The sequence below is a fragment of the Theropithecus gelada genome, chromosome 7b, assembly GCF_003255815.1.
Source record: "Theropithecus gelada isolate Dixy chromosome 7b, Tgel_1.0, whole genome shotgun sequence".
Classification (NCBI taxonomy): Eukaryota; Metazoa; Chordata; class Mammalia; order Primates; family Cercopithecidae; genus Theropithecus; species Theropithecus gelada.
The window spans coordinates 99459425-99486005 of record NC_037675.1 but is presented as its reverse complement, the minus strand read 5'-3'; the positions used below and the strand labels follow the sequence as shown (position 1 = coordinate 99486005).

The window sequence follows — 26581 nt, the reverse complement described above, 5'->3', positions numbered from 1 at the left end:
CAAATGTCTCCTAAGGGGAATAGTGACACAAATGGACAATTATAGTCCCAAGGAGCAAATGCACCAACAAATAAACAAACAGAGGGGACTGTGGACTGTCAGAGAAGAGACAGCTACAGAAGTGGTTAGGAGAGCTTCTGAATAAGGCAGCACCTGACATCTAACCCAAAGCTTAAAAGAAGGGAGAAAAAGAAGAAGAAACTTATTACTTTTTTTTTTGGCAGAGGGTAATGATTTGAACAAATGCAAAGCAAGGAACAAACAACAACAAAACACAAAAGTAAAGAGAGAAAATAAAGCATAGTCTATGTGAGGAGGTGTTCATTCATCCCTTCATTCCTTCACTTATTCATTGGAGATCACAGTGTGCCAGGCCTGGTCCCAGGCTCTGGGAGCACTGTGAAGTTCCTGACCTCTGGGACCTCATATCCTAGTAAAGAAGAGAGCCAACAAACAAATAGCATAATTTCAAATACAAATAACTGGTAAAGAGAAAACTAAAGTGTTTGCTGTTTCAGATAAATGGCCAGAAAAAAATGGCCTCTTCAGGGAGGTGAATTGTTATGTATGAATTCTAACTCCAAAATAAAAATACACAGCAAATACCAGTTGCTGAAAGATAGAGGGAGAAGCCAGGAGTGGTCAGCGGAGCAGATCACAAAAGGTGTTGGTCCTGGAGTTGATGGGATGCCCATCAGTGGGTGTTCTATGGTTGGTTTTGAATGTTGACAGCAGGGCTGGAGTAGCCGCCTGGAATGTGGAGGAAGGATTGTGTTTCAATGGTCCAGGAAGGCCATGCTAATCTCTGAACAGGAAATGGGAAGGATGATGGGCAACAAGACAGATATACGCTGTTCCTTAGACGGCGAATCATCCCTTTGAGGTGGGATAATAGGAGAACTGATCATCAAGGGCAGACTCACAACAAATGTTAAAAGCAAGACCCAGGGATATGAGACAGGCGGTGGGCCTGGCAAAACAGCTTGTGTCAGACAGAGCTTGAGCTAAGTACACACGAATTATAGAATCAAACTTGATGCTCAAAAGACAGTAATTGCCTCAAGGACATGATCATTTTGGTTTCTTTGACAGGATGTAGTAGGAGCTTTTGCACAATCCTTTGGGGTCAGCTAGCCTTGGCAAATCGTAAGGCCACCACCTGCTCTGGCTCACAAAGGCCAAAAATGGCAGAGGTGATGCTGGAATGCTGATAGTCACTAGACATCTTCAAGGATGGGTGAAGCCCTCCAGGGTTTTGCCACCTAAGCGTCTCATTTCCTAGGAATTCAATTCAAAAGCATTTACTGAGTACCTACTGAATACCACTGCCTATGCCTCAGATATTTGAATGGCTAAGATGGTGGTCTATGGATAGTCATTGGATTCATTAATGGACTGATTGCCCATTCAATTTTTCTGTAATATACTTTTATATATACCATCCACTTGGTTGCTTTACAAACTGTGTAGGTTTTCCATCAGTTAGCAACACAGCTTACCATTTATCTAGGTGCCCGCAAGAAAGCATAATCTCAGATCTTCTACTTTCCAACTTTTACCAAAACTCATCTTTAGAGAAATGATAAAGAAGACTGTTGGAGGCACATGTTATTTATCCACTCATATAAGTTGCTATGCTGAGTTAAGGTATTTTATCAAGTTAGATCCCTGGAAAGCTATAGACTTGGACCATTTTATGTAGCCCCTTGCCAAATCACCTACTTGGAAGTAATGTTTTGTTACATCTTTGAGTTTTATTGAGAGTCATTATGGAAAACAATCCTATGAAATTAGGTGAGTATTTATTCTAAAAGCTAGTGTTTTGGACTTTATCCATGATGCTAACTAGATCTCCCAGAGGATTTGTTTTGTGTCCTGTTTCTTAAAAACAAAACAAATATAAAAGCAAACATTTGCAATTGACCGTATTTTTCCTTTGCTTTGGCTGCCAGGGAACTCAAGAGCAAATTGGGGCTCAGATAGAGTAAGTACGAAAAACCTGGTGGTTAGCTGAGGCTATGTGCTCTCCTTTTTATGGTACTGGACTTCTATTCCTGGCCATTAGCCGTTTAAACATATTGCATGTGAGCTCCTTAAATCCTTTCCCAAAAGGAAGTCCAAGGAGATGAACTCTGTTTACAATGAAAATAAATAAAGTCAATATTTTCTTGTCTTCTTTGCAATTTCTGCACATGCGGTAATCCAGTCTCTTAAGCTAGAGTTTAAATTCTGGAGAGGAGCAGCGAGACTTTATATTTTGTTCCTACTCCCTGCATTTCCTAGGACAACGCTGAGCACGTAGAAGGAGCATAAAGAACGTGGTGTTACTAATTACTGTTCATTTAACAGACGTCTCGATGGCAGGATGCTTCGGGCGTATTTCCACTCGGTATTTCCCATCCTTGACCCTCATTCCACGTATGGAAACAAGACCCCCATAGAACCGATTTTCCTTCCCTTCTCTTGGGGCAAAAAGAATGATGCTTTTGGGATGCAGGCATCTTGCTTGTTTCAATGTTGGCTTCTGTGGCTGGTTTAGTGCCTGGCACAAAGTAGGAACTCAATAAAGTTGTTAAATGCTTTATTCTGGTTAAAGGTGAAGACAATTGATAATATTACTGTCTTATACCAACGTTAGAGAGCATCTATTTTTGATCCTGAAGTTCGTTTAGGGTTTTCCCTTGTTATTTTTTTTTCTTTCCCCCAGCTTTCCTCTTGTTTTATCCCTTGGCTTAGAAGGGATAAGACAAATTAATTTCGGTCATTATTGTATATATGACTGCCTTCCTTGGATACTCAGTCACTGCCCATGTCTACAGCTTGCTTGTGCTTTTAGATGGTGTCCAGAGGGCAGGACTGCAGCAAAGTTTCTGGCTGCTATAGCACCAGTGGGGGAAATGAAAATAGTTTGCTCAGGAAATGCCAGTGAGTTTCTTGGCAAATTCCTTTGGTATAGTTTTAAAGTCTGCACTAAGAAGACCTAGACACCCTAGAATTGTGTTGCTCTGCATTCATTTAGCGCCAACTTCAAGACCAGCCTGGAGAAAAAAAAAATGGGATGGTGATATATCACCAAGATGGCTGAGCGCCCCCCGCCCCCCGCCCCCCGCCAGAAAACAAGCTCTCTGTTAGATATTGATAGCTAGACCACCGTTAAGAGGCCTGCAATGTTCCTGTGAGGACTATGTCATTTTCACAGGTGAAAAGTTCAGAGAAATTAGTGACTTTCCCAAGATTTTATATGTTTTTGAAAGAGCTGGCATTAAAACCCCCATATCTGCTTAATTCCAAATTACATGATCTTCTCTGCACATCAAAAAACGAGCACAGATTTTTCTCCTGTGGCCTCTCAGCCCCTTGCACCTCTGCAGAACACCCACCCTTCCTTATACCATCGCTCTTACTTGACACTTCCCACCTTGGTGGAAGGTAAGCAGATAAACAGTAGATTCACTTATCTATACTCTATCTGTCTATATCTCCTTAAACCCCACCATTCCATCTTCACCACTGGAGTGACACTAACACAGGGGGTGTCTGTTCTGCTCCATCATTTGACATTTGGCCATATTTTCACTGGGTATTTCCCATACTTGGCTTTCATTTCCACAGATGAGGAATGACCCAGGATTGCAAGGAATAGACTTAAGCAAAATTTTATATTTGCCCATAAGGGTTTTATTATCTGTTAGGTTGAACTGTATGAAATTGCCAACCCTTGGTTATTTCTGCCAATTCCATAAGATTCAAGCTAATGGTAAAGCAAGAAGAGAGTAACCATTTAGTGGGTGCATACTGTAAATTATAGGCCCTGTGTTGGCTGATTTCCATGCATCCAGTAGTTTACTGTTCACAGCAGCACCACAAGCATCCCCACTGAAGACCTGAGATTCAGGAGGCCACGTCATTGCCTAGGGTCACACTTTTGGGAAACATCAGAGATATTATTTAAACTCCTAGCTCCTTCACCCTGAAACCTGTATCCACATCACAATTTCAGCAGTGCTAGGACCCTGTCCTGAGAATTTTGGGGGTTCTGAATGGAAGTTCATTGGTGCTGGTGTCGCTGGCCCTAGAAAGTTGGTGTTTGCTGGTATCATTGTAGATACTGACAATCCAGGGTGATAATCAAGATATTTTAAAGCCATTAAGTTTAGGGCACTACCAAGCAAAACTGACACTTTACCAATCAGAATGGATGCTGGCTGTCAACCACTAGAAATGACTTAAAGGGAATTAGCCTTCTGCTGATAAAGAAGGTATAGTGGTTGCTGCTATTCTAGTTTTCTGTATGCTGTTGTTTGCAGGGTACTCAATAGTTTGGATTATTTTTCAGCTAAACCTCATTCCCCTCATCCCCAATACTACCGTGCAGAATTTCCTTCCCTACTTCCTGAGGTTGGGCTTGGCCATGTGGCTTGACCTAACCACTGGAGTGCCTGTGGACACGATGTAATCAGAGACCTTAGATGTGCTTGTTTTTCTCTGCATTTAGGCTATAATGTGCCTGAGGTAGCTGTCACCCCTTAAGCTAGGATCCCAGAACAAACACAGATCGAGTGGATGAGAACCCAATCTATAGCTTAAAACCGTACTCAGGAGACACGCAACCTGCAGCAGATCTGATCAGCGGAGCCATGTCTAGCTCAACAGAACCACAGTAAATCTAGAAACCAATGAGCATGAGAAGAAATACTTAGTGTTTCAAGCATTTGAGCTGGGATGATTTGTTATACAGCATTATTGTTGCAATTGCTGACTCAGGCAGGATTGTGAAGCTCAGGGTATGGCCTTTGAAACTGCATAATTCCAATCCTTGGCTCCCTCAACGTTAAGCTCCCCAAGTGTAATGTAGCTACATTTATGTTTTCTTGTAGGACTTTTGCTTTAACCAAGAGTTCCAAATCTAATGGTCATGACTATGTTAAATGCATAATGGTATCAACAACTATTGCAAAATGCCCTAAATGTAAAGTGATATGAATATTTATAGTCACTTCTCTGGAAGTGAGCATATTTACTTCCTCTGGACCCCATGGAAGATATTATTATAGATGGTCACACTCCTCATGAGCTTCATTGACTCATGTCAGTATTGGTGATAAAGAGATGCAAACAGCAGCACAGAGAACGTTTGGGATGCAAAGCTCTAAGCCAGTATTTCAGGCAACACGACCTGGGTGGTTTAACAAATAATAATATCAAATAATAAATAATGGTATCAACTACCACTATGACTGTCGCATTTTTTGAGTGCCTCCCTTGGCCAGGCACTGTGTGTACGTTACCTAACCTATTATTCACAATCACACTCTAGGGAAAGCATTTTTAACCGCCATTTCTGAAAAGCGGAAAATAAGACTCAGAGTGGTTAGTAGATTTATACAAGGCCACACAGCTAGGGGGTGGTGGAGTGAGTAGAATTTCCATCTGACTCCATCTCCTTCCAAAAGTACAAAATGCACAAAAGTACGAAAACGCTTTTATTATGGATTGACAATTTCTATCCCTCCAAATAGATATACTGAAGCTCTAAACCCCAGTATGGCCCTATTTGGAGATGGGGGCTCGAAGGAAGTAAGCCTGACTGAGGTCATAAAAGTAGAGTCCTGATATGATAGAATGAGTGTCTTTATTAGAGATACCAGAATGCTATTTCCCCAGGCACACATACCAAGGGAGGGCCATGTGGCTGTCCACAAGACAAGAGGTGAGCCCTCAGTGGAAACCAAGCCAGCCAGAAATGATCTTGGACTTGTCAGCCTCCAGAACACTGAGAAAATACATTTCTGGGATTTAAGTCACCCAGTCTGTGGTATTCTGTTATAGCAGCTTAAGCAGACTAATACCTGTCAGTCCTGAGTTAATAATGTTTCCCAGGAAGTCTCAGAGCACTATCAGAGAATGGCCCTTAAATACATGAAGTGGATGTATTCATTCCCAGTCCACCTCCTTCACCCTACATAAAGTGCAGAAAGGGTCAGGGTGTCACAGGGCCCATTTCCTTCAATGCATCTGTGGGAAGGACATGTAGGGGCAGCTCTCAATAGCTCAGAGAATGGGACTGGCTTCAGCATGACCCTTTTTGCTCCAGGAAAGCATGACACGGATTATACCTTACTTTACTTTCATAGAAATTTGCTGCTTCCTCCCGTATAAATAACTCATCATGAGCAGCAGTGCGCTCCCTGTCGGAGCCTGATCAGGACCACAGAGGCAAGTGGGACTCAACCTGGGACTTCATGGCTGTGGGAGCCATCGCTGCTCTCTCTATTCCAGGTGGAACATCCTGGCGTAAGGGTTCTGTTTCAGTGTCTGTGCGCACGAATAGGGGTGTGTGTGTGTGTGTGTGTGTGTGTGTGTGCACATGCATAAGAAGCTTGTATCATTTCTTCTTCTAGTGAAAGGAAATTCCCTGTGCCTGTGGGTTGGGGAAGAAAGTGAGGTCTCAGGGAGCAAAAGGGACTACAGGAAAAGATGAGGATGTCAAGGCCCACCAACCTCTGTTTGTCCTCACCCTCTCAATCTGCTGAAAGATGCATATTGGGAGTAGAATTGTCTCCAGCCCATTTCATTGGACCAGGTCATCCCAGTTAGCCTGACTGTCCTGTTTGCAGGTCAAGTACAGAGGGAATTTTGCCACAGTAAAACATGCCCTATTTTCAAGTCATATGTGAAAAAAAAAAAAATGAAGGAAGGATGGGGAAAAGACCAAATGCTGCCAAGTGTCCACTACAAGCTCTGGTTTTCTGCAGGGGCAACTGGAAGGTGTGCAAAAAGTTCGCCATAAGCCAAGGACACAAACATGTGCGTGTGTGTGTGTGTGTGTGTGTGTGTTTGATGTCTTAGCATAGCTCATGTTTGATGTTTGTGATGGTTCTATTTATAAACTTTGTGCTCTAGGATAGGACAACCAGAGGCACTTCTTTCCTGCATTTCAAGTGTTTCATTTCCTTTTTAACATGTCTTTAAAATTAAGAGCATGCACACCAATGCATGGGCTCACTCTTATCTTACGGCAAGTTGATCAGACTAGGGTTAGTTGTCTGAGAAGCGTGGGTGGTCTTTGTCACAAACAAGAGGAGAAGCAGGTCAGGGAAGAAGAAGACTAAGAACTAACACTGTTGTTTTGGTAGTTGTTTGTTAGCTGACTGTCTACAAGGCACATGTTCTATCAGATATTAAGTATTGGGTGCTGACTGTGTTACGAGCCTTGTACACACGATTTAAACCCCGGAGCCACTCTGTGAGGCCAGAACTGCTTTGGGATCTTTCAGATGAAGGAACCAACGTGAAGGCTTTGAAATCCTATGTCCAAAGCCGCACAGCGAAACCAAAGTGAAACCCGGTAGTATTTGAATCAAGAGTTGAATCTTCTTTCCTCCCCAGAGGGAGAATCGCCCAGGGGCTGAGTGCAGGGGAAAGGCTGGTTCTGAGAGAAAGAAGCTGAGCATATTGTGGCACAGGACTTAGAAAAATTTAGAAGCGTCGGCAATTGTTTTCCAGGGGAAGATACCGAAAAACAATCCAGGGAAGGAAATAAAACGAGAAAAATAGTAAAGCAACATGGAATATAAAAGTTGCTGCATTTAGGGCGAAGGAGGCAACCTCGCTGCTCCGTGGCGATGTTAAAGCTATCCCTAAGAACGGGAGGTGGGAGTGGCCTGAGGGATGACTCCTCCAGCGCTGCTCCCTGCCAGTTCCGGGCTGCACAGGGCTGAGCCGGCGCCAAGAATGCCCTCTTCTGGTGATACTCTCGAAGCCCAGGATGACAGCAAGGCAGCCGAGACCTGTGTTTTCCAGATCCTGGGTAGATTCCCTTGTCAGACGTGGTTCTACTTAAGCAAATATCACTACCTTCTGTTTTTCCTCCTCAGCCCTCAAACTAGTGATAGGGAAATTATTTCAATAAGGTAAGCTGTACCTTAGTAGAGTTTGCTTCCTCTTTTTTTTTTTTTTTTTAACCCCGAATAATACTCTCTATGTCATCTGTATATTTATGATAGCTCAAAGACATGGGTGTGTGGATCTAATTAAAAATGTGAAAGGGTTTAGCAGCCTGCTGCTTCCCTGCAACTCTCTGGTTGCCAAATCTTGGCAGCCGTGTTGAACTTGAGCCAAGCGTTTAGTCCTCAGCTGAACTGCTGCCAGCCTGCGCACGGCATTCTGGGGCGAGAGCCGGAGGGGCTGCACTGCACCCGGCTTGCACAGGGCGAGGCGGGGGCAGGACCTGGGACCCAGCCACCCCGGAGGAAACCGGAGAGGAAACCAGCTCGGTCTTGCTCTCTGCTTGGTCCCAATCCCCAGCTCTTACCAAATGCAGGTAGGACCAGCTAGGCCAATTTGGTGACCGGGTAGGGCTTCAAGCTACTCGCTGGGAAATTGTCCCCAGAGTTTTGCTTTCAGTTAGTCGAAATCCAGTCTTTTCAGGGGAGAAACAGTTCTCCACTCTCTTGCAGTAGTTAGGGCCTGAGTGACAAGAGTCGGATGGGGTATTTCTATTGAGTTCTCTGCTGTCAGTCTGAGCTTTCCTTGATAGCTTGGCAATTGTTCTGCATCTTCTCTCTGAAGCAGCTGAGTCCGGCGCGGGGTTTCTCAAACCCTGTCGTGCACACATGTCACTTGGGGAATCTTGTGAAAATGCAGGTTTCTGAGTCTCCCTGGGGAAAGGGGAGAATTCATGTTGCCAAGATCAGAACTGACTAGAACTGCTTCCGTTCCACATTATGACTCCAGACTGGAACTTTTGTGAATTCAAGGATGTTAGGCTCTGGAAAAGTACATCTTGGTGATTTGCTCTCAGAGGGAAAAAAGGGGAAAACAATTCAAAGAACTCAGCATTCTCCACGATATGTTGACAAAAATACGGGAAAATAAAAAACATCAAAGGCATGGGTCACTTTTTATTTTCTCGAAATGTACCAGCTATAAGCAAATTAAAGAGGAAGAAAGGGTCATATTCTTTGTATACAGAACGCCCTCCTGCAGAGTGAAAATTCAACTCTAAAAAGATCTTCTAATATACTTGAGGGGCTGAGAGAGAGGATGAGGGGGGACTTTGCCTTTTAACTTTATATCTTGTGAATTGTTAATTTTTCATGATGATTCATTTCTTTCGTAATTAAAAGAAGAAGAGGCAGCAGCTGCAAGACGGCCCTGGAGCCTTCTTGGCCGTGACCTTCCCCAGGGCAGGCCACTATGGTGGGGAACGTATGGACTTTGAAGCCACTTCATCCTGGAGTGGAAGCAGGCCCTGGTATTAAGCTTGGGGAAGTTGGCTGACATTGCTGGGCCTTTGCAACTACATCTGTGCAGTGGAGCAATGGGGCCTTCATTGCAGCATAGCTGTGGGTGCCGCAGACATGTTTGTGGGGGGCTCATACCCAGGGGTCCTTAACAGGCGTTTTACAAATCCAGAGCCTCTCTCCGATGGGTTTAGGACACTATTCCAGATAGAATTTCACCCCGGCAGACTGCTTGTGAACACAGATATGTTCCAAAACCTGTGGATAGGAGCTAATCACTTCGGACGTCACAAAGTCTCTGTTCATGATATTAGAGGAGCCCCCCAAAAACGAGGCCTTGGGGAATAGCAGTGAATTTTCTCCTTCTTTTCAAATGGCAAATTTATACATATGAAAAGTCTAAAATGACATGCCAAATAAATCATAAGTAGTCATAATTTAGCCAGCCACTTTTATTATGAAACAATAAAATGCATGCAGGCAGGACGATGAAGCGAGATGCAGGCTGTGTGGCCCCTGTGCAATTAGGGGCTGATATTTCCTTCAGATCCTAAGTTGGGATGGCATGTCGCTTGCTTTGTGGTTTGGAATAATGCAGAACTGGCTGTTTCTACCACAGAAAGAGGGAGAGGGCGTGTGCTGCTAAGAATCAGGATATTTCCAGGAAAATTTCACTACAAGAGGCTTTCTTGAATCTCACTCCTAACATGTGGGCAGATGATTGTGTAAACCACTGAGGGATGATGCTGGAGGTAAACATCTAATTAATTAAAGAAAACCTCCCTCTGCACCCCAACTCTGAAAATGCCCCACAGTTGAGAAACACTAACACACACTCACCCACACCCACACTCACACACACTCTCTCTTACCCATGTATTTGTAAAAAAAAAAAAGCTTCCTGGTGACTGAGTCCTTCGGTCCACCTGCCTTTGTTAGTTCCGGGTCACAAGCACCTTAATCCCCATCACCCTTCTTCCAAGTCTGTGTGACCATAACCCCTTCGCTCTTCCAAGCAACATTTGCTCCAACTTAATATTCCGGTGCTTTTGGGAACAACATTTTAAAATAAACCATTTCGGCACCTTGTCAAAGTCTTGTCTAAATTCCTTCATGACAACCACTCTCAGTGAGATTTTTAAAACCAAAGGGAGTTGGGGGCAGAGAAAAGCAGAGTCCCCTGTTTAGAGTCCTAATCTCAAACAATATCAAATAAGAATGTATTTGTTTCTCCTGCCCCCTCTCTAATTCCCTCATGTTCCCACAGGGTATCCTCAGCCCACCTCTGTCCCTCAATCCACATCTTTTTTGTCTCCTCCATGGGATTTGATGACCTGGGTCACTGGGAAAGGGGCACTGGCCACTGGACAAAGAAGGGCTGGGCAGAGATGGGGCCTTGGGCAGGTGTTGAAATGTAGTTCCTGGTCTTTGGTAGTAATCACTGCAAAACTGCAGTAATCACTGCTCCATTCCTATCAACAACCTGCTCTCCTTGGTCTGTTGCTAAGAGACCAGCCTGTTGTTTACAAGATCCTTGGTGGCGTAGACTTCCATAATTTATAATTTATTATCTTAGTGTCAAAACTTGTGTTGGTTCTTATTTTATTTCACCATAGATCCAATTATAGTTAGATACAACAAAGGTCATGTATCTGCCGGTGGCACAGTGGCTGCACCAATAGTATCCCTCACCACCCCTAAGTTTAGGTGCTGCAGAAGAAAATGCTATTATTAACTGAAGATGAATGTCATTTTTTGTCCATTAACTTCATGCATTATATGAGTGTTCAGGTCAGTGGATTCCCTCAAGATTTGCTCACTACTGAAAACATGTTTCTGTCCAACCAAGAAGGAAATGGATTGAAATGATTTCAATGATCACAAGAAGGGAGTTGAGTCTTCTCGCTGAACAGTTCAACACGTATTGACTCAACTCACCAATCCTCCCCCCTCAAAGTTCAGGGCCATAGACATTTATCCAGCACAAGACATGACTCTGGAGCCATCATAGGGCTTTGTGGGTCCACAAAACTACCTTGTGAGGACATTCTGTACTTAGAAAAATTCAGTGAATTCAGAAAGGAAGTGATGGCACGGAAGAAAGGGTCATTGAAGTAAAACAGCTCAGTCTCAACATATCAGCTTAGAGAACAAGAGAAACAGTAAAAGTGTTAAGATCATTGCCAACATGTACTGTACCAGGCACAAGACTAAGTGTTTAATCTGGAATAACTTATTAAAAGGTACTGACAGATCTATGAGGAAAATTCTAGTATTAGTCTCATTTTTACAGACAACAAAATCAGAGCTTTCTACCTTAAGTAACGTACTCAGTGATTCCTAGCTATTAAGGGACAGGATGGAACTCAAGCTGAGTGACTCTAGGGTCATTTTTCATTCTCATAGAGATTTTTAAAATACGTATCAGCCTGGGCTTTGGAGGTTTTTTTTGTCTGTTTAATAAGAGTCCCGCATACATTTGATGAAACAGGGCAATGAGCATAGATTCCAAAATCTTATCACCACATTATCCTCTACAGAGTCTTCATCATCTCATAGAAACCACAGAGCATGAGAAATTTCTAGGAAGGGCATTTTATTTTCCCCATCAGAGGGCCTGGAAAATTCTAATGCTGTTTTACTGGGAATTAAGCTTGTTGTTTTCCAGAAAGCAATTATGGCAATATTTCATACCAGCATTTTTCATCACTTAATTCCTGCCTGCTCCCTGGTGGGGTCATGGCCAGGACAGAATACTGTGCACAGATCTCCTGAACCCTCTCTGGTTGGAGTTGACAGACTCAATTTTAGTACAGTGATGAAAAGAGATGAATAAACAAGCTAGAAACTGTGGACCATCAAAGAAGCAGTCATGACATTGACGATGACTGAACCAGTTCTCAGCCCTGTCTATTTGCTTTTCCTCCCCCAAGCAGGACCTTGTTCCCATTCAGAAGTGCAAACCCATAGACTGGACCCACGGGCAGACCCCTGTCAACAAAGGAGTGGAGTGCACATCCCTCAGTTTATTTTCTGAGACCACTTTTCTGAGACTAGAATCTTCCTGAGGGTGCAGATGGGGTCCTATTCGTCTCAGTAGCTGTACACATCCATTTAAGATTCAGAATCTGAAGTTTGGGGTTCAAGTTCTCATCTACCATTTAGGAGCCTCGTGAACTAAGGCAGATTTTAAACTCTTAAGTTCCTAGTTACAACACTTGCAAAAATGGTGACAATAATACTGTCTTCTTCACAAGGAAGAGAGGATTAAAATGAACAACAAATGTAACATGAAACTGGAGACGGAACTAGATAAAAGTGATTAACATCATTACTCAAATGCCAGGAGCAGTAAAATGCCTGACAAACAATAGCCTCTCATTCAGCAGCACGTGTAGCTGTGAGGTCGTAGTCAGTCTATGTGTGCCAACACTATGAAGCGTTGGGATCCAAAGTTGGAAGACAGACCTTTTCTGCCAATTGTTCACAGCACATGGAGGAGAGGAATGTGTAAACAGTTACCCAGAAATATACATATTCTTCCATGGAGACGAAGATTGAGATGTGATCTTTAACGCATTAAGTTTTAACTCTCATGCCTCATTTTCTTCATCTGAGAAATGGTTCAGTCATCATCAAGTCATGACAGCTTCTTTGATGGTCCATAGTTTCTAGCTCATTTATTCATCCGTTTCCATCACAGCAGTGAAAAGGAGGCTGCCAACCCCAAGCAGAGAGGATTTAGGAGATCCATGTATGGTATTCTGTCCTGGTCATGACCCTTCCAGGGACATGACTGCCTTGTCAACTGGAGAATTGAGAGAAGAATATCACATGCCATGTTTCATTTAGGAAGCACTGAATGTGTATGGGGGATGGGAAGTGAAGAGTGTCTGGGGACTCTGTCCCAACTGATCCTTTTTCATTGGCTTTTAATGGGGGCTTCTAGAAAAAGAAGCACTTATTCATTGATAAAAATAAAACGTAATTAGACACAGCCTCCTCTGCCCTTCACCTGATGGGGTTTTCAGCAATGTCAACAAGAACCACCATACTGATAATGCAAATCCTGATTGCTTCTGCCCCACCTAACTCACTTTTAGTCTCACTTTTGGTCCATAGCAATTCAGCAAGCTAAGGAGTCAGGAGTAGTAAGGTCAGCCAACTGTTTCACCAGGGTGATGCCAGATAATGCCAGACAGTGTGATCAATGGATAAAGGGATATAAAGAAGGAAAAAGTCCCTTGGGAATCAGAATCAGCTGGGCTAGAAATTGAACTCAGCCACTGTTAAAGTCTGACCCAGGGAAAGGCAAGCTTCCTAAGGGTGACTTCATAGTGTTGGCATTAGCGTTGATTAGATCATGTGGGTTAAGGTCTTAGAACAGAGGAGATGTTCGGCAGAAGGCTGCTGCCCTCCCTACCAAAGACTCTGAAAGACAGGATGTTATCAGAGGTTGTGCCATGGTCTATGATCATGGTCTCTGATTCAGCTCCAGAAAGTCAAAAAGAATTCATCGCCGAGATTTGGTTAGCCCTTCATTTCCTCTCAAATTCCTGACACTAGCCAATGCTGCTGCCCACTGCTTCTGGTTTTGTTTTTGTTTTTGTTTGTTATGGAAATAATAGGCAACAATGATCAGGACTAGGTTTATTGTAACTCAACTATCCCTTGCTGGACTCTAAAACTGTCCTCCTCTTTTCTTCCTGGAAAAACAGAATCGTCCTCCCTCTTGCTCAAGACAAGCCCCAGAATACCCACCCCTGAATTCCCTGCATTAATATCCAAAGCATACCCAGTCTCTTTCCTAAATATGTCTCCTCTCCACACAGTTCTTTAGTCTCTAGGGCTATCACTACTAAAGACATCTTCTGAACTAGGATGAAACATGCTCCTTATCTTCTTGTAAAGCTCTAAGGGTCCACACATTTGGTAAGACAAGACTCAAGCTTCTTAGCACAGCCTTCCATTCCACTCCAAATCCCCATGTGCCCATATCCTCCCAGGCACCCTTCCACCACAAACCCGCTGAACCTGCAACATGGAATTGCTTCTTGTTCTTCAACCACGTCATGTTGGGCCATGACTTGGACTTTGTATATTCAGGTCCTCATGCTTGGCATGACTACTCCTTTCCCAGAAAATTCCTGTTCAGCCTTCAAGACATAATCCTAGTGTTTCTTTTTCTAAATCCTCCTGGCTTCTCTGGGCACTTAGGCCAGGCATGTTACTCTTACTCATATCTGTATCAAAAAAGCTGAACCCATAATAGAGTCTTAGTACTTGTGCCCTGAGCCATGCCATTATCCTGAAGAATGTTCCTGGGTCCTGCCTGGGACTTCCTTAATGGCCCCTAGATCTGGGTTTCTTTTTTTGCCTCTTTCAGTGTTCTTTTTATTAACCTTTCCAGGATTGTCTTTCTCTACTAGTCATTAGATGTTGATGTTCCTCAAGGTTTGCCATAGGCCATTTAAAATATTATAAATAATTTCATATTATCTCATTTACATTATCTCCTGGGATCTCTCTGCTTCCCAGACTGCATTAACCACTTATGGTGATGACTCTGGAGCTGCATTCCCAGCCCTGATTCTCCATAGACCCCAGACCTTTGCATTCATATATGTAATGTCTGTCTTGAGACTTGGATATATCACAGAGCCTTCAAACTAATATCTTTGGCTAGGCATGGTGGCTCATGCTTGTAATCCCATCAGTTTGGGAGGCCTAGGCAGGTGGATCACTTGAGATAGAGGAGTTCAAGACCAGCTTGGCCAACATGGTGAAACCCCATCTTTACTGAAAATACAAAAATTAGTTGGGTGTGGTGGCAGATGTCTGTAATCCCAGCTACTCAGGAGGCTGAGGCAGGAGAATGGCTTGAACCCAGGAGGTGGGGGTTGCAGTGAGCTGAGATCCTGCCACTACACTCCAGTCTGGGTGACAGAACAAGACGCCATCTCAAAACAAAGAAACAAACAAAGAAACAAACAAACAAACAAACAAAAAACCAGTATGTTCAAGTTTACTTTACTTTAGCTTCCCTATAACATCTTCCTCCCCACATCTTTACTCCATTGTCAGTGTCCCCTGATTCATGGTATCACCACATACTTGATGCCCAACTGAGAAATCTAGATGTCTTTACCTGTCCTTCCTCAACACTGACCCACCTATCTCATTAAGAAACAAGGCCTATGGATTCTATCTTTTCAATAGTTTTCTTTTTTTTTTTCAATCTCTCCAACCCACTACTGTTTTCCACCATTCTCTCAGTCTAGGCCTCATTATCTTTTTTTCTGGACTTCTACAACAAACTCCTAATTTATCTCCTACCTCTATTATTTCACTCTTCCTATCTATTCACTATTGCAGGGCCAGAACAATCTTTACAGATCTTTACAGGATGATCAAAACACAAACTTTATTGTGCCATTTTTATATGTGTGATTTCCCAATGATCCCCCTTGCTGACTTGGGGTAATTCTCAGAAAACTCGGCATGAATCATAGAGATTTTGGTCTGGTTTCTAAATAGCTTGTAGTCTCTATACCTTGCACCTCTGAGCCTTGCAGCCATATTGAACTATTCTTAGTCTTTGCAAAGGGCTCTTCTCTCTCTAAGTCTTTACCTTCCATCAAATACACTGAAATATTTATTTTGGGGCAGATTATTAATGTCCTCCTTTTTACTGAGATCAACTACAGGATTAACTTAGCAGTACTTGGCTTCAAAAAACGGTGTATCAGTCTCTTTCCCCATCAGTCTGATTTTTCATCCTCTTTTCTTGGATATCCCTGAGTTCACATCTTCTGAATTGTACTTGCTTCTTTTTGAGGCTTATGTAGGGGCTTGTTTCAAAGAGATACTCTACATTCTATCATGGCTGTAAGAAACGTGGGGGTCCTGTTCTATGCCCAAGGCTCTGCTTGTCGAATGCACACGTAATTGAGCAACACAACTGGGGCTTCCTATTTTATGTCACATTGCCATAGTAGTCAATGATGAACTGTCCTAGCAGATCCACTAAACTATTCTTTCATTGATTGCACATAGTTCCTGTCTTCCCAATGTACTTTTGACGGTTTATGAGAGTAGATTTTGAATCACCCCTCCCCCAAATCTGAGTTCTTCCAAGGGAATTAATTCCCCTATGTTTTTGTTTAAGGTTTTCTGCCAGGCAAACTACATGTTAGCATCATGCATTTTTTTCTGGTTTTTTTTTTTTTTTTTTGCAATTCTAGACCCTTGTGCCTGAGAGAGCAAATCCTCTAGCCCTTTGATCTTCACAATCCTTCAATTATCTTTCTGGTTTCCTTCTGTTGTCATTTAGGGTAAATACATACAGTTGGTCTTTGTGTCCAACCATGAGAGGTAATCTCACTCTTCTTTTAATTATTTTTAGATCCCTTGGCTGAATGCCTTTTAGTCTGCATGCATGCATCTCATACCACACAGCCCAAATTTCTACAACTTCGTCCAGGTGCAGTCTCCTCAGAACTACAAAGCAAGAAAAGATCACCTTTGGGCTCAGGAACTCACAGTTGTTCTCCCTCTCCCGGAAGGCACAATGACCAGGACAGTACCGAGCTTTGCAGCCATATTAAACTCACCTCCAGCTCAGCACATTCCGCTCAATCACTCAAAATCGTCCTTTCCTGCTGGTAAATAACACTGAAATGTAAGTGCCAACTGTTAGTCTTTCTTATCTGGAGTCTTCTCCCCAAGTTTTTATTTTATGTGAAAGCATTGTGTTCTCAGTAGTTATTTTGGTCTCCACATTTTATAGCCAATCCTTCTGATTTAAAATATTACCGAAGGCTCTGCTCCATCCCTTTTCCTTCCTAAACTGCTTTTTGCAACACCCTTAATCTGAATTTGAAGGAAACACAATATTTTCCAACACAATTTTTCTTTTCCTTCCTTCCTCCTCCTCCTCCTCCTCCTCTTCTTCTTCTTCTTCTTCTCCTCCTCCTCCTCCTCCTTCTTCTTCTTTTTTCAGATGAGTCTCACTATGTTGCACAGGCTGGAGTGCAGAGGTGCAATCTCGGCTCACTGCAACCTCCGTCTCCCAGGTTCAAGCGATTCTCCTACCTCAGGCTCCCGAGTAGCCAGGACTACAGGAACGCACCACCACATCCAGCTAATTTTCGTATTTTTAGTAGAGATGGAGTTTGCCTGTGTTGGTCAGGCTGGTCTCGAACTCCTGACCTCAGGTGATCTGTCCACCTCGGCCTCCCACAGTGCTGGGATTACACGAATAGAAAGAATGAGAAATGCATCTGAGCCTCACTCCACCAAAACAACACACTTTCCCACCTCTCACTGCACTCCAATGAATGTCTATGAGTTTTCAGACTCCCTGTCAATGGTCTTAGGTAAATGCAGTAATATTTGCTTTTTAGAATTTATAAGACAAAGGCCATTCTGGGTGCAGTGGCTCATGCCTGTAATCTTAGCACTGTAGGAGGCCGAGGCGGGCAGATCACTTGAGGTCAGGGTTTGAGACCAGCCCAACATGGCAAATCTCCTTCTCTACTAAAAATACAAAAATTAGCCAGGCATGGTGGCACATGCCTGTAATCCCAGCTACTCGGGATGCTAAGGCAGGAGAATTGCTTGAACCCGGGAGGCAGAGGTTGCAGTGAGCCAAGATTGCACCACTGCACTCCAGCTTTGGTGAAAGAGTCAGACTCTGTCTCAAAAACAGAAAGAAGAAAAGGACCAGTGCCTTAAAATGAGCAGAAAATTTTCTGTCAAGTAGACTTGGATCCCTTTCCCCTCTTGCAGCTTATTGGGCTCACTCTTGCTCATTTGCTCATGGCTTAGCTTCTTCATCTGTCAAATGGATAGAAAATACTCTTTCAGTCCTTTGAGTAGGAAAAAGTGATAATGGCTCCAGGAGATTTCTGTCAATCCTGAAGCACTATATAAACAAATCAGACTGCCACCAGTAATCAAAAAAAGGAAGGTCTAATACCTGAGGCTTCTAACTTGTATAATACATTTCTAAGTAATTTAAGTTGTTCAACTAAAAAAGGAGAGGACATTTGGTTAAGAGAAGATGAGATTTCAAACACATTATGGTCAAGTTTAAGTGGTATTGTTTGTTTCATTTTGTTAATGGAAGAAACTCTAGCATTTTTCAAGAGTCAGTCATTGGGAACCAGCCCTTAATTATAGAGTGTTATGGAAAGATCCATGGTGTCTAGGGTCTGTTGGGGAATTTGAGGAATTCTACAGCAAGAGCATTGTGCTCCAAGAGTACACAGCGGAGCTGGAGCTATCACACTCCCATAAAACAGATAAAATCGGACTCAGAACACAGCTGTATTAGTCCATTCTCATGCTGCTATAAGGACATACCTGAGACTGGGTGATTTATAAAGAAAAGAGGTCTAATGGACTCACAGTTCTGCAGGGCTAGGGAAGCCTCAGGAAACTTACAATCATGGCACTAGGAGAAGCAAACACATCCGTCTTCACATAGTGGCAGCAAGGAGAAATATGAGTGAAGTGGGGGGAAAGCCCCTTAAAAACCATCAGATCTTGTGAGAATCACTATCATGAGAACAGCATGGGGGTAACTGCCCCCACGATTCAATTACCTCCGACCAGGTCCCTCCCATGACACAATATGTGGGAGTTATGGGAACTATAGTTCAAGATGAGATTTGGGTGGGGACATAGCCAAACCATCAACAGCTATCAACAGCTTTGTTAGCACCCAGAGAAGGCTGAAAGAGGAAGAGAAAGATGTGGGACCAGCACAGGAGACTTCCTGGAGTGACTGTGGCCCCATCTGGGTGTACAGGGGTCACAGCAGTCAGAGAGCATAGCAGAGAGAAGGCACTCCTGCGTGAGACCTCCAGGTGAAACTGGGGTGGGAGTGGAAAGAGTATTTCTAAGAGGCAAATAAACAGATTAACAAAGAATGAAATTTATTGGGCTTTGAAAGTCAAATGCCACAGCAGCTTGAATTTGGTCATTTGATCTGTAGGGAAAATGGGGAACAGGAGACACTGGAAGGTGGAAAGGCCTAAAAAGCTCACCTTGAAAATCCATCAAGACATTCTTTAAATTTAAATGTAAAGCTGTCACTATACCAATACTTACGGCCCCTTTTCCAAGAAAGCCCTCCCCATGCCTCTTCCCTGCTAACTCCTGGCCATCTTTATGGCCTTAGCAAGGTGATGTTTTCTCCACCAGCCCCACCCCAACAGCTCTCCTTCTCACTCAGGTGGGTCACCCGGAGTGGTCCAAACTTCCCTCATCAAAGCAGCCTTTACACATCCTGTGGCTTACAATTTCTTACCTTGTGACCCTCCTCTTCTTTTCCTATTTAACATTATGAAAACTCTCATCAGTTTTGCATTCCATGAATCCTTACCTGCTCTGTTCACCTTGTCCCACAAGCCTCCCCTGATTGTAGACCCTCCACAGAGGTCTCAGATGACACCTTGGGAGCCACCAGGCTGTGGAGAGACTCCTCTCTTCCCTCATCAATGTCTTTACCCGGTGAGGTTAAGAAAGCCAGGGCAGGCTGAACTAGGAATTCCCTTGGTTCTAACACAAAATATGGTCACTTTAAATGACCTAATTGTCCTGTCTAAACACCTCTCTCCTGGGATAATCGAAAATGCTCTTTTAGTCTGGCTCACAATTCCTAGCCTCCAGGCCCCCAGGGTTCCAGTAGGCGGGTGGTGGGAGTCCATTAGTCCTCACCTTCTGCCCTTTCTGGTCTCAGCTGAGCTCTTATCACCTGTACCTGGGCCTCCTGGTCTCAAGAGGTCCATGACTGCCTCTCCGTAAGCTCCAGCAAAAGATGGTGAGGTTCAGGCAATTGCCTTTCTTATTCTAATGAGCCTTGCTTCTAACAGAATGTGAGAAGGGTTAGTGTGAGTACTCCAGAAGGAAAGAAATAAAAGGAGAAAAAACAATAAATTAATGTAATAGAGTGGGCAGAAAAAAACGCTTAGATACGAGATATTCCTGATTTAACTACATGACTTTCACATGTGATACGGTCTATCACACCTCGAACCTCCTTATCTGTAGAATGGAGATACCAGTTCACACTCTGCTGTGAGACTGGAATTTGTATGTGATGTACCTGGCATAGTGCCTCAGACACATGCCCTAAAATTGGTACTTAGTCCAATGGTGGTTGTCATTATACCAAAGAGTACCAATGACTTTAAAAGCTGAGCTTTCTGGCCTTATCAGGACCCACATCTAGAGAGCGTAGAATTGTATTTTCCACACCTATTAGAAGTGGAGTCCTCCAATGTTTACCTCCTGGGCATTTTATAGAATTGAATGGTTTGAGGGGGCACTGAGACCCCCCTCTTCAGGTTACTCATACACTGTGTCACCAATAAAGAAATCCATCTGAAAAAGGATAGGCAAGCCTGCTTACAATGGCCACACTTAGAAAAGATTAAGCCACTTCCCTGGATAATAAAGGAACAACAGGAGAAGTGAACATATTCATGGTAGATTCTCATCCTAAGAGAGTAGCACTAAACCCTCTCCCTCTTGTTATCAATGCTTCTTCAATTTAAAGAATGAACTGCACCTCATAAGAATTGAATTTGCTTATTGATTAATCCGTATATACGCAGCACTTGATACCATAAGCCATCACGCTGGAATACAATGTGCTCCAAACTACAGGTGTCCAGTCATTTTAAGTATAAAAATTAGGTAATTATAGCCAGAAGTATTCATTAAATTTTGAAAGTAGATAAATAAAATGGAACATTGATAACTAGTCGTTAAACTTCTAGAAATAAAATGTGAAAAGAGAAAAAAACAAAACAAAACAAAATCCTTCCTATTATCTTCCCCCCAAATCCCTTTTCTTCCTTATGAATCAGATACAGCATCTCCAGGGAATAGTTATTGCTTCCCTCTATGCATGACGCAGAGCAGGTTGTGGGGGAGGCGGTGTCCACCCGGGAATGGGGGAGGTCCCTGAAGCAGAAGGTGGCTCCATCACCTGCAATTCCCATCAGAAACCTACCTCAAAGGCTATAGATCAGACATTGTTTATGGGATAGGGAGAAGGGCAGGGCTGGGGGGAGCCCACAGTGTGTGATTCTCAAAATGTTGAAAAGGCCAGAGCACAAATACATCTCCACAATTACACTTTGACTTTCTATAAGTGCTGTTTGGAGTCTGAGGAAGTCAGAGAGAGAGGGTGGGTGCTGAGCCTGTGCTCGAAAATTCTTCAGTGAAATGGGAAAAGACAGGTTAATGGTTAGTTGTCTCTGTGTGGGTGGGTGCGGGTGGAAGGGCAGAGCTGGGAGATGGTAGAATTTCAACATCAGTTGAAAAAAACAGGCCACGCAGCCTCCCCCCAGACCAGCTGATTTTCCCCCAGTGAATTCACCAGGGAAAAGGGATTTGGAGGCAAGATCTCATTACTAATTTTGTTAAAAACCCACCTGCGAACACAGTGAAATGAATAGTCCCTGGGATTTGGGGGTTTTGGCTGTGTGCTCAGGTGTAGACAGACCTTAACCTCATCAGATTCTTGACTTCGGGGCTCTTAATAAAATATGAGGTGTTCTTCCATATAAAGGGAATATGGATGCAGCTAGAAACCCAGCCCTGAGCTTGTGGATGGTCACCCTAGGCCAGCTCTCAGTACGAATATGAATCACGTGTGAGCAAATGATGATGAATGATAAACACGGCTTGTATCCAGAGGCAAACAACTTCAGGAGGTTATTTTCACTACCTTGGCCATATTTATATGTAGGGTCATGCATCTGTTAGGACTTTCTGTCCATGGCATTTATTATCTCATGTTTTATCTGAACATTTCACAGGTTTCTGGCTGCAGGGGAGGCTGAACAGAGACTTAATTATGTCATCAAGGACCTGGTTCTTCTAAGACTGTTCTTTCTGTATCCCTTGGTGTTGACCCTGTCCTCAGTCTCCATGCCATGCCTTCTTCAAAATCCCCAGCTCTACTTACACTGCAGCAAAATGATTGCCGTGGCTCTGTTCCTCACATCTTCCCATCACTCCATCCATAGACAAGGAGGGTCTACTTTTGTGGCTCTGTCTGGTGGCCAGTCTCTAAGGTGATGTCCAGTGATCCCTGCTTCTTGGTATTTACACCCTTGTGTAATATCTTCCTCTTGAGTGTGGGACAGGCTTGGTGGCGTAATGACTGAGATGTCAGGTCCCAGATTAGGTGACAGTAGATGGTGACATGCTTTTGTTCTTCCATCCCTTCTCTGGCTGAGTGAGCAAGCTGCTCTGTGGAGGCCTCGGGTGACCAGAAACTGAGGACAGTCTCTACCCAATAACAAGCAAGGAACTGAGACCCTCAGACCAACAGCCCAGGAAGAACCAAGCCCTCCAGCAGCCCCATGAGTGGGCCTGGAAGCCGACCCTTTCCTGGTCAAGCCTTGGGATGGTTGCAGGTTTAGCTGATACCTTGATGGTAGCCTGGGGGTAACCTGGCTGCAGATGTCCAAGCTAAGCAACCTGGAATTGCTGACCCACAAAACCTGGGGGATAAAACATGTTTGTTGTTTTAATCCAAAAAGTCTTTGAGGGTTTGTTACACAGCAAGATATAATAAACACACTATAGAATAAGAAAGGTGTTTCTTTTTCCAAGTTCCAAGGAACTCATCCTTGATTCTCCTTGGCTCTGAATGTTGTATGTACGTCTGTAAACCAAGGGTTTCATTCAAAGATAATGACCTTGATACCTAGAGACAGGAGGGGCCTGGATTTGTGGTAGAAGCACCTGGTCTTCTGTCTTAATGTTCCCTTACTTCCTGGCTGTGTGCTGGGACGAGTCACTGAACCTCGTGAAAACTCCTCTTGCTTGTCTATGCAGTATCAGGTTAAATTATATCCCCCGAAGAGATATGGTCAAGTCCTGTTAATGTGACTTTATTTGGAAATAGGGTCTTTGCAGAAGTAATTGTGGTCATCTGGATTTAGAATAGGACCCTAAGCCCAACAACTGGTGTCCTTGTATGAGAAAAGAAAGCGAGATTGCACATACGCAGACATAGAAGAGACCCCAAAGAAGAAGGCCACGTGAGGATGGAGGCAGAACCGGGAGTGCGGCAGCTGCAAGCCAAGGATACCAAGGATTGCCGGCAGACACCCAAAGCCAGGAGAGTGGCATGGCTGGGATTCTCCCTCACAGTCCCCAAAGGAAGTAACCCTGCTGACACCTTGATTTCAGAGTTCTGCCTTCATACTATGAGAGAGCAGGTTTCTATTTTGCTAAACCACCCTGCTTTGGTACTTTGTTATATCAGCCTTAGGAAGCTATTAATAACACATATGGGTAACAATAATTGATGCTGCTGTGAGATCATGGATGCAGAAGTCAGAAGTCTATATATAATAATTGTAGTGACCTGATGGCCAGGGCACACCTGTTCTAGCCCTCTCCACAGTGGGATTCAGTGTGCCAATAAATGACCTCTTTGGCAGAGGCTGAAAGAGTTCAGATTTGATGAATAGAGGTGATTAGCAAGTTTGAAAGCAGTTCAAATAGAAAGCATTGGATTTGGGGTCCAATGACCTGGGCTCACTTTCTTCTGACATTAGGCAAAATTGCTTCATGGCAATCAGCCTCAGTTTTGTCAATGCATGGGAATAATAAACCAAACCTAAAACATTGTTTTTTTTGGGGGGGGGAGCAGGAAGAAGAGTGAGAGGGTAGGAGAGAGAAAGAAGGTGGGGGTGGGGGGAGGGGGAGAGAGAGAGAGAGAACAAGAGAACGAGAGAATGTGCAGTTTTCTACACTTTGTCCAATAAATGCTTCTGTTTTCACTGAGCTATACTTTTGGTCTTTATTGACTGTCATACGGTCTGGCTCCAGGCTGCCCCATCATTCCTGGGCACCATCGATGAACTATATTCACAGACTAGACATTAAAAAGTGTGCTTGATCGTGTTACTCTCCACTGACTGGGCTTGGAAGAGGAGTAGGGGAAGTAGGCAAAGCTGCAGGTTTAAGTCCACAGCTTCTTGGTGGCAGTGACCAATAAATGTGGCCATCACATGCTTGTGCTTAAGTTATTTTAAACCTTCCCCATTGTCACAAGGACAAAATTCAGGTTTCTGTGCGCTGGTTCACTTGCTACTGGCCTCATCCCCCTTATTCCTCTCTTGTATTTTAGTTTCTGCAACACAGCCTAACCTGTCCTGATTGAATCAGGTTCTGCATTTTCACAGTATTATGCCTTGGCTTCTATGATTGCCACCAACTGGAATGTCCTTTCTTATTGACCACCTTTGTACTCTGCACACCTGTCTTCCCTCTCTCTTTCACTCTCTCTCTCTTTTTCTATCCCTTCCTCCTTGCCAACAAACCCCTAAGAACTACTATTTTTTTTTTTTTTACTTTCTGGATAATTCAGCCTTTTCCAGAATATCTTATGATTAGAATCAGAACGCATATAGATTTTTAACCTCCTTTGACTTAATAATATGCATGTAAGTTTCCTCCATATCAATATTATTGCTGAATAATATTCCATGGCACAGATGTACCACAGTTTGTTCATTCCTTTACCTACTGAAGAACATCTTGATTGCCTCTAAGTTTTGGCAATTATCAATAAAATCTTCTATGAATGTTTGTGTGCAGCTTTCTATGTGGACATGAGTTTTCAACTGCCTGCCTTTTACAATTAAGCTCAAATGCCACTTCCTCCAGGAAGCATTGCCTGATTCCCTGGGATCTGCAACATTGATCTCCCTCTTGTTTCCAGTGCTCCATTGCACCTGTTCTGCCACAGCACTTAGGAGACTGTGCTACACTAACTGTTCCCTGCGTGTCACCCCAGTGAGACTGTGGGCTCCAGAACGACAGTCCATGCATCTTGATTTCCACAATACCTAGATTAAGTGGTCAAAACATATTTTTTTACCTGAACTTTGACTAGGTTTTCTTTCCTTGAGCCTGGTCCATCATTTTTCACCCAGTGCCTTTAAAGAGGCAATTCCTGGAGTTAGGTATCAAATAAGAAAGAAGGTCCAAGTGGTCCCTTGTGGGTCATGACTTCTGGATCACAATGTAAGTGTGATATTAATGTTTGGTGAAAAAAGGCAGGACTGTGAATCCTTAGTGGGTTCAGAACTGAGGGAAGCGGGGAGAATAGCAATAAACATCTTCTGGCAATACTCACTGGTGTTAGTTACCCAGAGAGCACATCAGCCCACTAGGATTCTGGGAATGAACCAGGAGCAACCAAGAAGATAAAGTTACAAAGAACAAATCAAACATAAAAACATAAAAAATATCAGAAAGGCTTTGTACAGATGTTAGGACTATAACACAAATTTGGCTCTGAGTTTCCTGGCAGCCCAAGCGCAGAAGGAAACATGATGAATTCCAGTGCATGATGCTCGCCAGATTAAAAGGGGAAAATGTCCTTAAGAAGCCTTTCTGTCCCCTCTATTGAGCCTGGAGATTTCTTTTTCCTCCCCGTGGGTATTCATTAAAAGAACACTACGGCATGACATGGAATCTTTATCCTAACAGCAACAGGCCGTAGAACACTATTCTTTTCTTCTATTACTTCGTAGTGTGGGAAGATGGGATGGTAAGCACAAAGTCTGTCTCTGGAAGCACCGGCGCTGTCTCTGAAGACAAACTGATCGTAACACAAGCCGACCCGGTGGAACGACCTCCATGCTAAACCCTCAGCTCCCTCTGCATTTGGACTGTCGCCTGATGGAAGGTGCAAGGAACCCTGTGACCACGTTGCAGTACAGAGGCAGCTTGGCCAGCCCACCCCTTGGGCCTAATTTTTCTCCCTGGCCAAAGGGGTCAAACTATTCCAGTGCTGTCTGCTCCCTGGGCTCCAGAGTAATCAAACACACATGTTTGGTGCTCCACTAATCAGGGAATGAAATAAAGCTAGATGTTTCCATATGTTGATTCAATTTACAAGCAAAAGTATGTCAGGTAGGGCGCACAACAGTAAGGGGTGGGCAGTGAAGAAAGGGTTCCATGATGACATTTTGTAAGGAGCAAAAAGATGAGGAAGAAAAGGGGAGACACATCATTGAAGGCCAGGCCCTGTGCCACTTTGTATTTGCCTGTATATCTGTATCTCCCTCTGCCTTATCTAATGAAATACCAACAACCACCTAAGGAGAGTTCTATCTTCTGTCATAGATAAAGAGACTGATCTCAGAGTGGCACAGATCTACAACCATGTGAAGAATTGGATTTATATTCATCAAACTCCAGAAAGTTCCTGAGATTCCTCTGCTTCATCATCTTTCCCGTGCCCTTGAACACATGTTATCAAATAGCAACAGGTAGTGCAATCACTAGAC

General features: G+C 43.5%; 1 long non-coding RNA gene across 1 annotated transcript; it reads left to right on the top strand.

Moving 5' to 3' along the window:
- The first annotated feature begins 8175 nt into the window (after nucleotides 1–8175).
- On the top strand, nucleotides 8176–26168 carry LOC112629001. Its single transcript, XR_003120514.1, has 3 exons — nucleotides 8176–8323; nucleotides 16651–16926; nucleotides 25823–26168. It is a non-coding gene; the product is annotated as an uncharacterized LOC112629001 (long non-coding RNA).
- The last annotated feature ends 413 nt before the right edge of the window (nucleotides 26169–26581 follow it).